Below are 11080 nucleotides of genomic sequence, written 5' to 3'. Positions count from 1 at the left end.
ACTGTCAAGCAAAAGGAACTTATAGAAGTAAAATTTATATTTTCCCTCTTGTGTTCCCTGATTTTCGCGTGTTTTAGCATCGCATACCAGATACGTCAAACCTGTGCATGCAGATACCGCCACGCAAATGTACTGTAACTTTTCGACTTCTGATCATGAACAACTTATCAGGCGATAGGGTAACAACACAGCAAGGATGGATTGTTGTGTCACGGAGTGGGACAAGGGCGAAAATAAACAGTGTTGAAAGGACAGACGCTCACTTGCGCGTGAATTTAAATGAATGTTCTGCAAAGGGGTGCACATGCGCAGTCAGAAGGCTTACTGATTTATGGAAGTAAAATTTATTATTTCCTCTTGCTGATTCACATGCAAAAAGTGCTAAAATGAACGAACACCTACTGAGATGGCTTACTCATGCGTCAGCGCCATATTGACGAGACGATAGCGCAGTAGGATTGATTCAGTGCAAATCTAGGGTACCACCTATGGCGCGCATTAATGAGGACTCTTGTTCCTTCATGTGTCTTGCACCTTAATCTTTCCACGTTGTAAATTAAATACCATTGACTGTGCAGCAGAACAACGCAAACACGAAGTAAAAATACCTCTGCGCTAGGCTATGAGAGCCAGTTTATTCGGAAAATGTTGATTGCGAATGAACGTCTAAACAAATAATCACAAAAGAGACCTAATTTAATGATTGATTGCTCCCAGTACCGTCGATACCCTGAATGCCAGTATCGTGAGCAACACTTACAACGTATCTAGCGCACCATATGTAAATAAAAACAAAAAACTGCCGAGTCTCGTACATAACCTAGAGTATGTTTGCTTAACAAAGAGAAATGATGACGTCATACTAGTTGCATGTTACCAGAGTAGCCACAGACTTCTTGCTGTCATAAAGATTCTTTTTATGTAGTCCCTTTGCTGCCTTCCTGCAGGCTGTTTGGTCGTAAACATTACATTGAGGTTAAAAAAGCTCTTACGACACAAAACCATTTGGCCGAGAACCAAGTACCTTACGCTGACCGCTGCCGTGGGCGCATTTTGTATTTTTATTTCTTTTTCGACATTCTGGATGCGCTCAGTGCAGAACAACCTAATTGATTCCTTCGATCTTTCGTAAGCAACGGGGAGCGGTGTCTTCAAGGAAACGTTCGGCAAGAAAACGGCCAAAAGAGAAATTTTAACACAAAGAACACTTGATCTTTGGTGAGAGAGCTGCATGACAATATAATTTGAATGAGGCTTTAGGCTGCAGCTTATACGAACTGCCATTTAGTTCTCGTTCCTTACAAATTTAAACACGCACAATCCGCGAAATTGGCTTATTTGCATGTTCGCCAGACTGCGTTAAAAAAGGGGCTACGTAAACAGGGTTTGAAACGTAAGGTAAGTTATCGACTTCAGAAGCACACGATAACCAGCCGCCCGGTTATCGCTTCCTTCTTTGCGAACAGCTGCGCTAACAAACTCACGTTATAGTGCAGGCTTTCTGTTATTTGCGCGGTAATCCAAACTTTACGACTGAACCAGACCGTGCCGCTTGCTTCTGAGTCCTGTAAAATCTAGAATGCCTTTAGCATTCACAAACAAATCTCTGAAACGTATGACTATGTTTATATTGGGATGACAACCACTGCATGTATATATCTAGAAGTCTTTTTTGAAAGCGCCTTCCTATTGAAATGGCTGTCTTTCTTTTTTGCGTAGTCACCCACTTATGTTCGTCTTTTCCTTCTTTTTGCAGTAGCAAAAAACGAATGAACCCATTCAAATTTCGTAGATGTCCTATTTGTTTACGTTGTTTTCTTCATATCTGACATTTTTCCTGAATGCATATTTTCGCATATGCCCGCCCATAAGCAGACGCCTTTGTGCGAATGCATGCAACCATTTCGTTGTTTACGCTGGCGTAAGCAGAATACAGTTCATTGAATAAGAGAGGTCAGCAATATTACGCTTTACTTTTCTGCATCCTTTGGTAGTGTAAGCATTTGAAAACGTCATTCTCAATAGTCAGTCCACCCCAAAATGATTTAAATTTCCAACAGGAAATGGCCGCAAAGCTGGGAGCACTTGAAAACAGGAACTTCTAGGGTCGGTAAGGTTATCACGACGCGCAGTTTTCTGCTTTGGGAGTTTTATTTTTGTAGAAGCATTCGTACAAACAAATCTATGGTACTGCACTGTAATACTTTTTACTGCACTGTAATAATGTGGGAGCACATTGTAAACAGAACAGACTTTTGCCTAGAACTTCAGTAAAGGAAACGTGCTTCAAATGCGACCAGAGACAGCGTTGAGAGCGTTCAGAGTATCTTTATCAACGAATCCAATAAAATCAGCGAAGACAAACTACTGTATTTCTTTATATACTAATAGCCGAAGCAGATTGAAGCCAAACCAGAACGAATTTTAGAAAGCGTATGAAGCAGCTGCCATTTCTCTTTGAAGGCTTGTGACACTCTTTACTGCCGTATGCCAAAAAGGTAAGTGGCGCGAAATTTAGGAACTAACATCGCGTGTAATAGGCGACGTGTTTTGGATGAATAAACCGTCCAACACGAACGTAGACATTGTGTGCTAAGTGTTCTACCGCAAGAATTGTTCAACTTAGTTTATTAATCGCAAAGATGGAAATATTTGACGTGCCACGAACCAATGATTTCAGGAGGCGAGCGTCACCGGCAAAATAGGCACTCTCTCCACTTGCCCCGCCAAGCCTCTGCGAGCGAAATTCTTTCTATGCGTTGTCCCATACCGGATCCAGAAGATTGCGGGACGAATACGTCATGGGCCCCAACTTGCTTTCTCTCTTTCTCTCTCTCTCTTTGCCGTTTTTGCTGGGTGCCGTACATCCGGTGACGGCGTTGCCTATCTCTCCTTAATCATTTTCTCTTTTCCTTAAAGCTTTTATATCTACCTCGTAGAGTTACCTATACCCGTAATAGATCCAGTCCTATCAAGCTGTTCACTGATTTCTTTCCACCAATACCGTAAACCTCTCTTGCTTATCTCGACCGCTGGCGAGATAATGCTTCCATCCGCGTTTAATCCCAGCGCTTCAGGAAGGCGGAGGTTATAACCAACCGATGTCGTTGGGTGAATATCTTCGGCTTCAAATATGATGTGCTTTGTTTCCTATTCTTTTCTTCATTGGACACGTGCCTAATCCTGCTACAAGTATTCGCTCGGGTACGCTTTTTTGTTTTTGGCAACAATTTCGGGCCTGAAGTAGCAAGACGCTGCTACTTGTGACACTGTAAGCCTTTTCCTTTTTGACTTAATTATTGTCATTCTTCTAAATCTCCATTTTCTTTTGTTCCAATTCTTTGCAAGAAAATTACTGTCTCTGTTTCTATCCACTTCTATTTCATGACTTCTGGTTGTTTACTTACACTTGTTATCCTGTACTTCGTTGCCAAATTTATTGTCCTATTCCTCGATTATGTGTTCACGCTGTAGTTGTTCAGCCATTTGTGCACTTTAGACGACCTTCAGTAGCCGCTACCAAAGGACATAGGGCGCCGGCATAGGGGAACGCCTTATATTTTTTTTCTTTTGCCCCGCACACTCCCATGGTACTGGCGCCAATTCGTTGTCTTTCAGACCGCTAACATGACAAAAAAAAACAATATTTTTACCCATTTGATGAGGCCCACCGCAGAATTTTTTATGCCGCTGAGCGTGGCTTCTTGATTGAACACACTTTTCCGCATGTCGGAGTTTTAGTAACTCAAGTTTGCATTTTTTATACTAGTAGTTCTGCGAAAAAAAAAAAAGCCCAGTAGCGTTTCCGAATGAAAGTCTTCATACATTTTTTTTTTGCCAGCCAGATGACCCACTTCCAGATCTAAACGCAATATTTTTTTTATCAAGACAGTTTCCTTCTCCCAGAACTTACAGTGTAATTCAAAGCCTAATCATACGAACGTACATGTTTCCAGCTGTGAATACTTAAATGAGTCGACCCTTGAAGTCATTCGCCTCGTTGTACAAAATGCGAATATTTCGCCTTTATTCATCGCGGATTCATACGCAAACTTGATGTTCTTGTGATTTTATAAAAGCTTCTTTACCGATAGTGATTTGTCATCAACAGGCATTGAACAGACACAATCATTGAAATGTTGTTTCCTAAATGTCTTGTTTGCGAGTTCGCTGCTTTCTCAAGTGCGGCGCGTTGAAGTTCGAAAAGCAATTCGTTATATAAATTCATAAACCTTTGAAGACCGCGCTGAAACTCAGCGGCTCGTTTTTCCAGTAGACAGTGCAAGCTGTCACTGCCGTGGCTACGTTAAGGCGCTATTATCAAAATCTTTTAGAGGCTTCGAGACAGCAAAGTCGGGTTTTCTTGTCCAAGCGCTGTTTATTCACTAAAGAAATGAATAGTGTCTTAAATTTTTGTCGCATAAACAAGCGCTGCGCTGTTTCTTGAGCAGCACGTTCTGGAGACCAAACATCTGCACTCGTCACAAATTGTTAGCTAAGTGCGCTCTTTAATGAGTGACGCGATTTCAGCTTTCTAATTTAACTTTGCCACCGTTGTTTATCGTATATGAAAGATAGGTTATCGCTTTACTAGTTTCCCTGAAATTCTTAAGGAGTCTCGGCAATACAATCAGTACGTATGCTCCTACACCATTACTTTCGCATCTTTACAAAAAGTTTAATTACAAAATTTAATGTAGCGGACACCTCTCTCTGTCCATATCATAGTGTGTAGAGCCATAGCCTCCTAGGTGATTATCTAGGAGGCTATAGTGGAGCGACATGTCGAATAGTTATACGTGTTATCCTATTCTGTCATTTAGTTCCATAGAGGCTTCTATTCAAGCTGCGTTGTGTGGAATGTGCTTGCACGGCCCATGAATCTTTTGTATATTACCGTATCATTGTAGAGAGCATAGCGCAGATATTTACTTCAAGTGACAGAGTACGGCGGCGTTATGCCACTGCTGGCATATACCACTCGCTGCGACGAAGTTCCTATTTTTTTCCGTATTAGAATGCTCTATCTCAAACTGGGCAAGGCTGTCAAATCTTAACTAGCCAGAGAGTAATAACAGAGGGTAGTTGAGCAAATACGGCATGGAAAATATTACGATTTTACAGTTGGTGTAAGCAAGTGCGGTACATTTTAAACATTTAAAACGACAACGTATTTAGGGTTTTGGTGCTGCCAAAGTTTTCGACCAGCAGCAATATAAACACACTTGGTTAGTGCTGTACTAGCTCTCTGCCTGGGTCAAATCCGCGCCACCAGGTGACAGCAGTCTCCAGGCCGCTCACGTTTGCACCTCCACCCATTCAGTCCACCTGCACTTACCGGTATGCCGCACATGCCAAAACTCTCCAGTGCGGTAATAATTCCGATGTGTAGTGATGCCCGCAAATGCGTAGATTCTGGCACCAATTGGATACCGACAGCCACATACGTTGCAGCCATACCGATCGCCTGTTGCCTTGCAGCGGAACACGCTCGCGCATCTTCACATGTCGTAAATCGCTAGATTTGCTTCCCACGGCGTAACAAGGGTGATGCATGTCCCTAACAAAAAGAAGCCTCGATACTAACACTGTGGCTGCAGCTCGCGTCAACACGGGGCACGTTCTAACCCAAGCAGACGACGCTTGCTGTGCGCCGAAAGTGCTTCAATGTGGTTATCACTTGCCGTTGTGCCTTCTGTTTCGATATACATTTTCTTAAAGAGCGAATTTTTATTTCCGATTATCGCCCGGCATCGTGGCGTGGCAGCTGCGTGGCTGTTCTGTCGCCGCATAGGCCACTCAATCACGCTGGAGGTGGCACGTAACCATCGCTGGGTTTCATGCATCATGACCAGATGGTGCTCGCTTCCACGCAACCGCGGCATTGACGGTGCCAGTCGTGCGGGGGCAAGAAAAAAAAAAGCTCGCCTTAGTTCATCTGCGACTTCACGGTAAAGAGCAAGTCAACACATTTTGCGGATAGAATGTATACTAATTGCGCTACGTACGTATAAGCGCATGCTGCTTCTGAAACCATGATGTGTTGAAGGCGTACACCGTGCTCGCTGGTAGTCAGTAACAATGCTTAACAACAGGTTCCGTATAATTTGCTGCCACCGCCTCTGTGCGTGCGCGTGTATGTGTGTGTGTGTGTGAAAGAGAGAGAGAGAGAGAGACCCGCGTTGCTCATGTCTACGTTCGCACTTTCTTTGTCGGCGTTCCAAGCGCTTGCGTAGCTCGTTTCCTTTCCTTCCGCTCTCCCATGGTGGCGGCCCCGTAAGCGTGTTGCCCGCCAGGACCGCGAGGCAGAAAGAAAGGCAAACCGTCAAAGTGGCCCCGATCCCGCAAACTTGGGACGTTTTACCGGAGCAACTGGCAGGTACAACCATTACTGCATGCTGGACGTCGACAAACGCATGATCGCTTTGGCTACGGTGAAGCGGTGTGCGCCCTCAGAGTGCGGTGAGGTGTGTGTCTGTTCTACGTGCCCGGATCCGTTAGTAAAAGGTATCGTGCCGTGTTTTGCAAGAATGCATTGGTATGTATACCCCCCGCGCCTCATCATCTTCCGAGGCTCAACATCGTGGAGGAGCGGCTAGTCCCGCCTCGCCTTCCATTTATGTGCGTACGGCGTTTGACGCACTGCAATAGACAGCTCGCCATTAAGGGGCTCATATACACAACATCGCTGGTCATGGATTTTCACAGAATGGAAGGACACTAATTTTTTTTATAGTAACAGTTCAACCAACATTGGGACTATCGCAAACAACATTTGTTCACCGTAACGTTGGAAGGAACATCGCTGAAGCAACGTGGGCAGCTCGCCCGACGGACATCACGCGCGTAGATGGTGACGGGGCGGCTGCGATTAGCAGCAACGTACATTTTTAAAATCTTACAATAAATTCATGTTTTATGGGCAACGCTTAAATGTGTCAGATAATTATCTGAAGGAACGGTCGTAACTACTCAATGTGTTTCTACGAAATTGTAAATATTGTTTCGGTGTGCCTTCAATTATTTTTTTCTGTGACACGATGTTAGTGGTTCTGCTGACAAGGACCTCAACGAGCAGCAAAAGGGCATTCTCACCATTGGCTGGGCTCAACGCCATTGCGAAGGTTCGCTCTCTCTTTCATTCTTCAATAAGCATAGGAAAACAGTCTCTGCGCGCCAGTCACCCTAATTCATGTTGCAGCACATTGGTAGCAAACCGGAGACCGATGTCTGGTTCACCTCCCTGCCTTTCCACTTTATCTCTCTCTCTCTCTCTCTTGACTCAAACACACCACCTCTGGCAGAAAACTCGAGTGATAAATTCGTGTCTACAGCTTTTTATTCCAATGGTAACATTACCTTGCTTGCGGCTCTTTTGCATATTTGCTATTTAGTTTTTCCCTGTGGCTGTCGTGGCAGCGCTAGAGCTCGCGCGTTTTCATCTATACGATTCAATAAAAGGGAGTTTACCAGATTACCTTGGGCTCTTTAGCCGAACAGCAATACTAAGTCGATTGCGGCAAAAAAAAATTTGCAGAACGCTTAAGCTTCACCTTAATATTGGAACCTCATAGCATTAAAAGATCCCTGAATGCTTGTCACGCTTCCCGGGAACTGCAGCGTATGTAAACGTAACGCCTAACTGGAAGCGCTTGCCGCGATTGCTATGCACGAAGGCGAGCTTTGTGGTGGAACCACGACCTCGTGCGTAGGCCGCGATGCGGAGGAGGCCAGCGCCAGCTGGAGTTAACGCAAGGAACCGGGCGCGCCTCTCCATGGCCTCCAGACACCCATCGCACCGGCGCGAGCGAAATGGCGGACGCCTCGGCCAGTCTGTGAACTCCGCGGCCGGTTTGTGTGTGTGAAGGAGTTTCTTTAAGTTATCGCGTAACAGAATTATGTTTTCTCTTTCAGTGAAATTACAATCGGAGAGCTATCATGTCTGCAGGTTGTGTGAAAATCATAGTTTAGATTTTTTCTGCGTATTTTAGCTCGAGAAATTCAGTTAAGTCCATCCCTTGCATCATATGAAAGGCCTAGGTATACGTGGTTCGAAAATCCTTCTGCCGATGCTACCTCCGACGCCGGACGCGAGACGCCAGCTTTTCTGCCACACGGTCTCCTTAACGCTTTCGCGTCAATAAAGCAAATACCATAGCAAAGGCTCCACAAGGAAAACAAACAACGTGGAGAGTAAGCCAATGTCTCGACAAAACAAAAGCATCGCCGCCGCAAGCTGGGGTGCCATCAGCGAGGACGCAGCGCGCAAAGTGCCAACACGTGACCATTACCACATCGGCAACATCTGCAGTGTCAACCCGTTGCTCAGCGCTTCGCAACGATGCGTAGTCATGCGGGAACGCTAGGCACGCGCCAAGATTGCCTCGTAAACGCGTCCTTTGTTCTCTCGGCATCTTGTTGATGTACTTTTCATTGTTGTTTCGAAACTGCGCGTGGACTTTCACTCCTTCCTTTTTTAGCAAAGAATAGCACGTCCATTCCTAGGTGTGGCTCAGTGGCTGCGCAATACTGTCGTGGGACAAAGAAGTCGCAGCTAAGGTACTGACTCACGCAGGCCGGATTGCAAGCAGAGTGATATGCCAAGAATCTCAATTACATGTGCACAAATAAAACCATACGTGGTCCAGATTATTCCGTAGAATTCGTCGACGGGGCGCCCATAGCCCCAGTGTGGCTTTGATAAGTAAAAGCAATATGAAACGAGGAAATTGCGCTTTGTACCCAGCTCACTGAGCAGCGGAATTTCAGCATTTGCCTGTGGCATTTATTATATACTTAATTCGCGATGAACTGAGGAGCCAAACACGAACAACGGCTAATCTGTTTGATTGTCCTTTAACGTGTGTGTGGAGATGAGCTATATTGATGCCCTTCTTTTAATGATCCTCGATGGGAACCGAAGTTATAGATAGATAGATAGATAGATAGATAGATAGATAGATAGATAGATAGATAGATAGATAGATAGATAGATAGATAGATAGATAGATAGATAGATAGATAGATAGATAGATAGATAGATAGATAGATAGATAGATAGATAGATAGATAGATAGATAGATAGATAGATAGATAGATAGATAGATAGATAGATAGATAGATAGATAGATAGATAGATAGATAGATAGATAGATAGATAGATAGATAGATAGATAGATAGATAGATAGATAGATAGATAGATAGATAGATAGATAGATAGATAGATAGATAGATAGATACATTATTAGACAAATAAATATTCAGGTGCGTTTTATATTTCATAACCTGCTGTCATATCCCGCAGTTGCCGTTCGTCATGTTGTGCGCTATGATTCAGCGCGATTTAAGAAGCAACATGAATCAGCTGGCTCAATTTCTTGCTTCATTTTCTGCTACTTCTCAGGTGGCTCAGCTGTGCATGATGCAACGAAATGAAGCAAGTCGCTGTTGCTGCAGAAGTTATTATCGACCTAAGTCTATGGTAGTCATTCGCTGGAAGAAAATATGCTGCAACAGCTCGTTTAGACATCTATCTCGCTCTTCACCTGATTCTATAGCTTAAGCATACCCTATTATCATGCTAATTTCCCCCCGACGAATATGTTACATGGTCCTTAACCACGTTCGCCAGCTATTGCCACCTGTCTTTAGTTGAACAAGCGTAATAAGATTATTCTTTCCGTTTAAGGAAAAGCCACCCGCCGGAAAGCGTAGGAAGTCTTTAAGGAAAGTCTTCATCTATATGTAAATGTTACCCGCCGTGGTTGCTCAGTGGCTATGGTGTTGGGCTGCTGAGCACGAGGTCGCGGGATCGAATCCCGGCCACGGCGGCCGCATTTCGATGGGGGCGAAATGCGAAAACACCCGTGTGCTTAGATTTAGGTGCACGTTAAAGAACCCCAGGTGGTCAAAATTTCCGGAGTCCTCCACTACGGCGTGCCTCATAATCAGAAAGTGGTTTTGGCACGTAAAACCCCAAATATTATTATTATTATATGTAAATGTTACAACGCTACGAGGTTCACCTATAGAAGCCACAAATATCTCAAGAGCTTACAGAGAGAAGGATCAAGCGTACGTTTTACAATAAATGGCTCTCTAAAAATATCTTCCATTGCAGGTGGCAGTGATAGAGGCAGGGAAATGACTAAATCTCTATTGCTTATCACAGCACTATATACATGCTTCAACACTACGCTACAACGATGGAATGTTACCGATCAGAAATTTTTAAGGGGGTATTTTCATAATTCTTTTCACCTTTTCTGGAAAGAGAGAGAGAAAAGATATAAAACTAAATGCAGTTAGGTCCACCAAACACATAGCTGGTTCACTACTATACAAAGGGGAGCAGCTAAAAACAAATGAAAGAAAGAACTTTTTTTTATTTTTACTGGTTAAACAAATTTTGTTGAAGTTCCAAATAAACGTTGCCGAAGAAATTAAGGCCGCGAAGCGCAGTACGGGTCCTGTATATGTATGCGAAAGGCACGGTAGCACCTACGCGTTTAAACAGGTCATAACTTTTACGGATACGCCGCAATAAATAATTCAGACAGGAATATGTCAATTACTTTCGTTTCGCGACTCTCTTTCATTTTACTGCAGCTTTTCCATCAGTTCGCAATTGCGAAGTAAACCTATGTCAAGTATGCAGCATCTACGCCCGCCTCCTATTCGGCTCTCGCCTCTATTCTATGACTATCATTTTCATGCATGACAGTAGTGGCACAAATATTAATGCACAATCGTACAAGAGTTAGTATGTGCTCGATTTTTTGATCCTGTAAATATTTTCCCTCTTTTATGGGCGAAGAAAAGACGGAAAATGAGAACTTGATCGCCTTCTGTTGGATTTAACTCCCCACAGATAAAGTAAAACACGAACAAATTAACTTAAGAAAAAGGATTTCTCAACGAGATTATGTGTGTGATACCTGTTCCCGTAAAATATGCGAGGTAAGCAGAGGCAGACTGAAGCAAATTCACAAATTCCTGAGTTAGAAGAGAAGCGAATTGAAAACTTCAATTTAGGCCCAGTTTGTCAGATTTTTGCTGCACAGAAAGGCACGCGTTATT

The sequence above is a fragment of the Dermacentor variabilis genome, chromosome 7 (genome assembly GCF_050947875.1).
Source record: "Dermacentor variabilis isolate Ectoservices chromosome 7, ASM5094787v1, whole genome shotgun sequence".
NCBI classification, from domain to species: Eukaryota; Metazoa; Arthropoda; class Arachnida; order Ixodida; family Ixodidae; genus Dermacentor; species Dermacentor variabilis.
The sequence above is the reverse complement of the archived record's forward strand: the minus strand, read 5'-3'. Positions refer to the sequence as shown.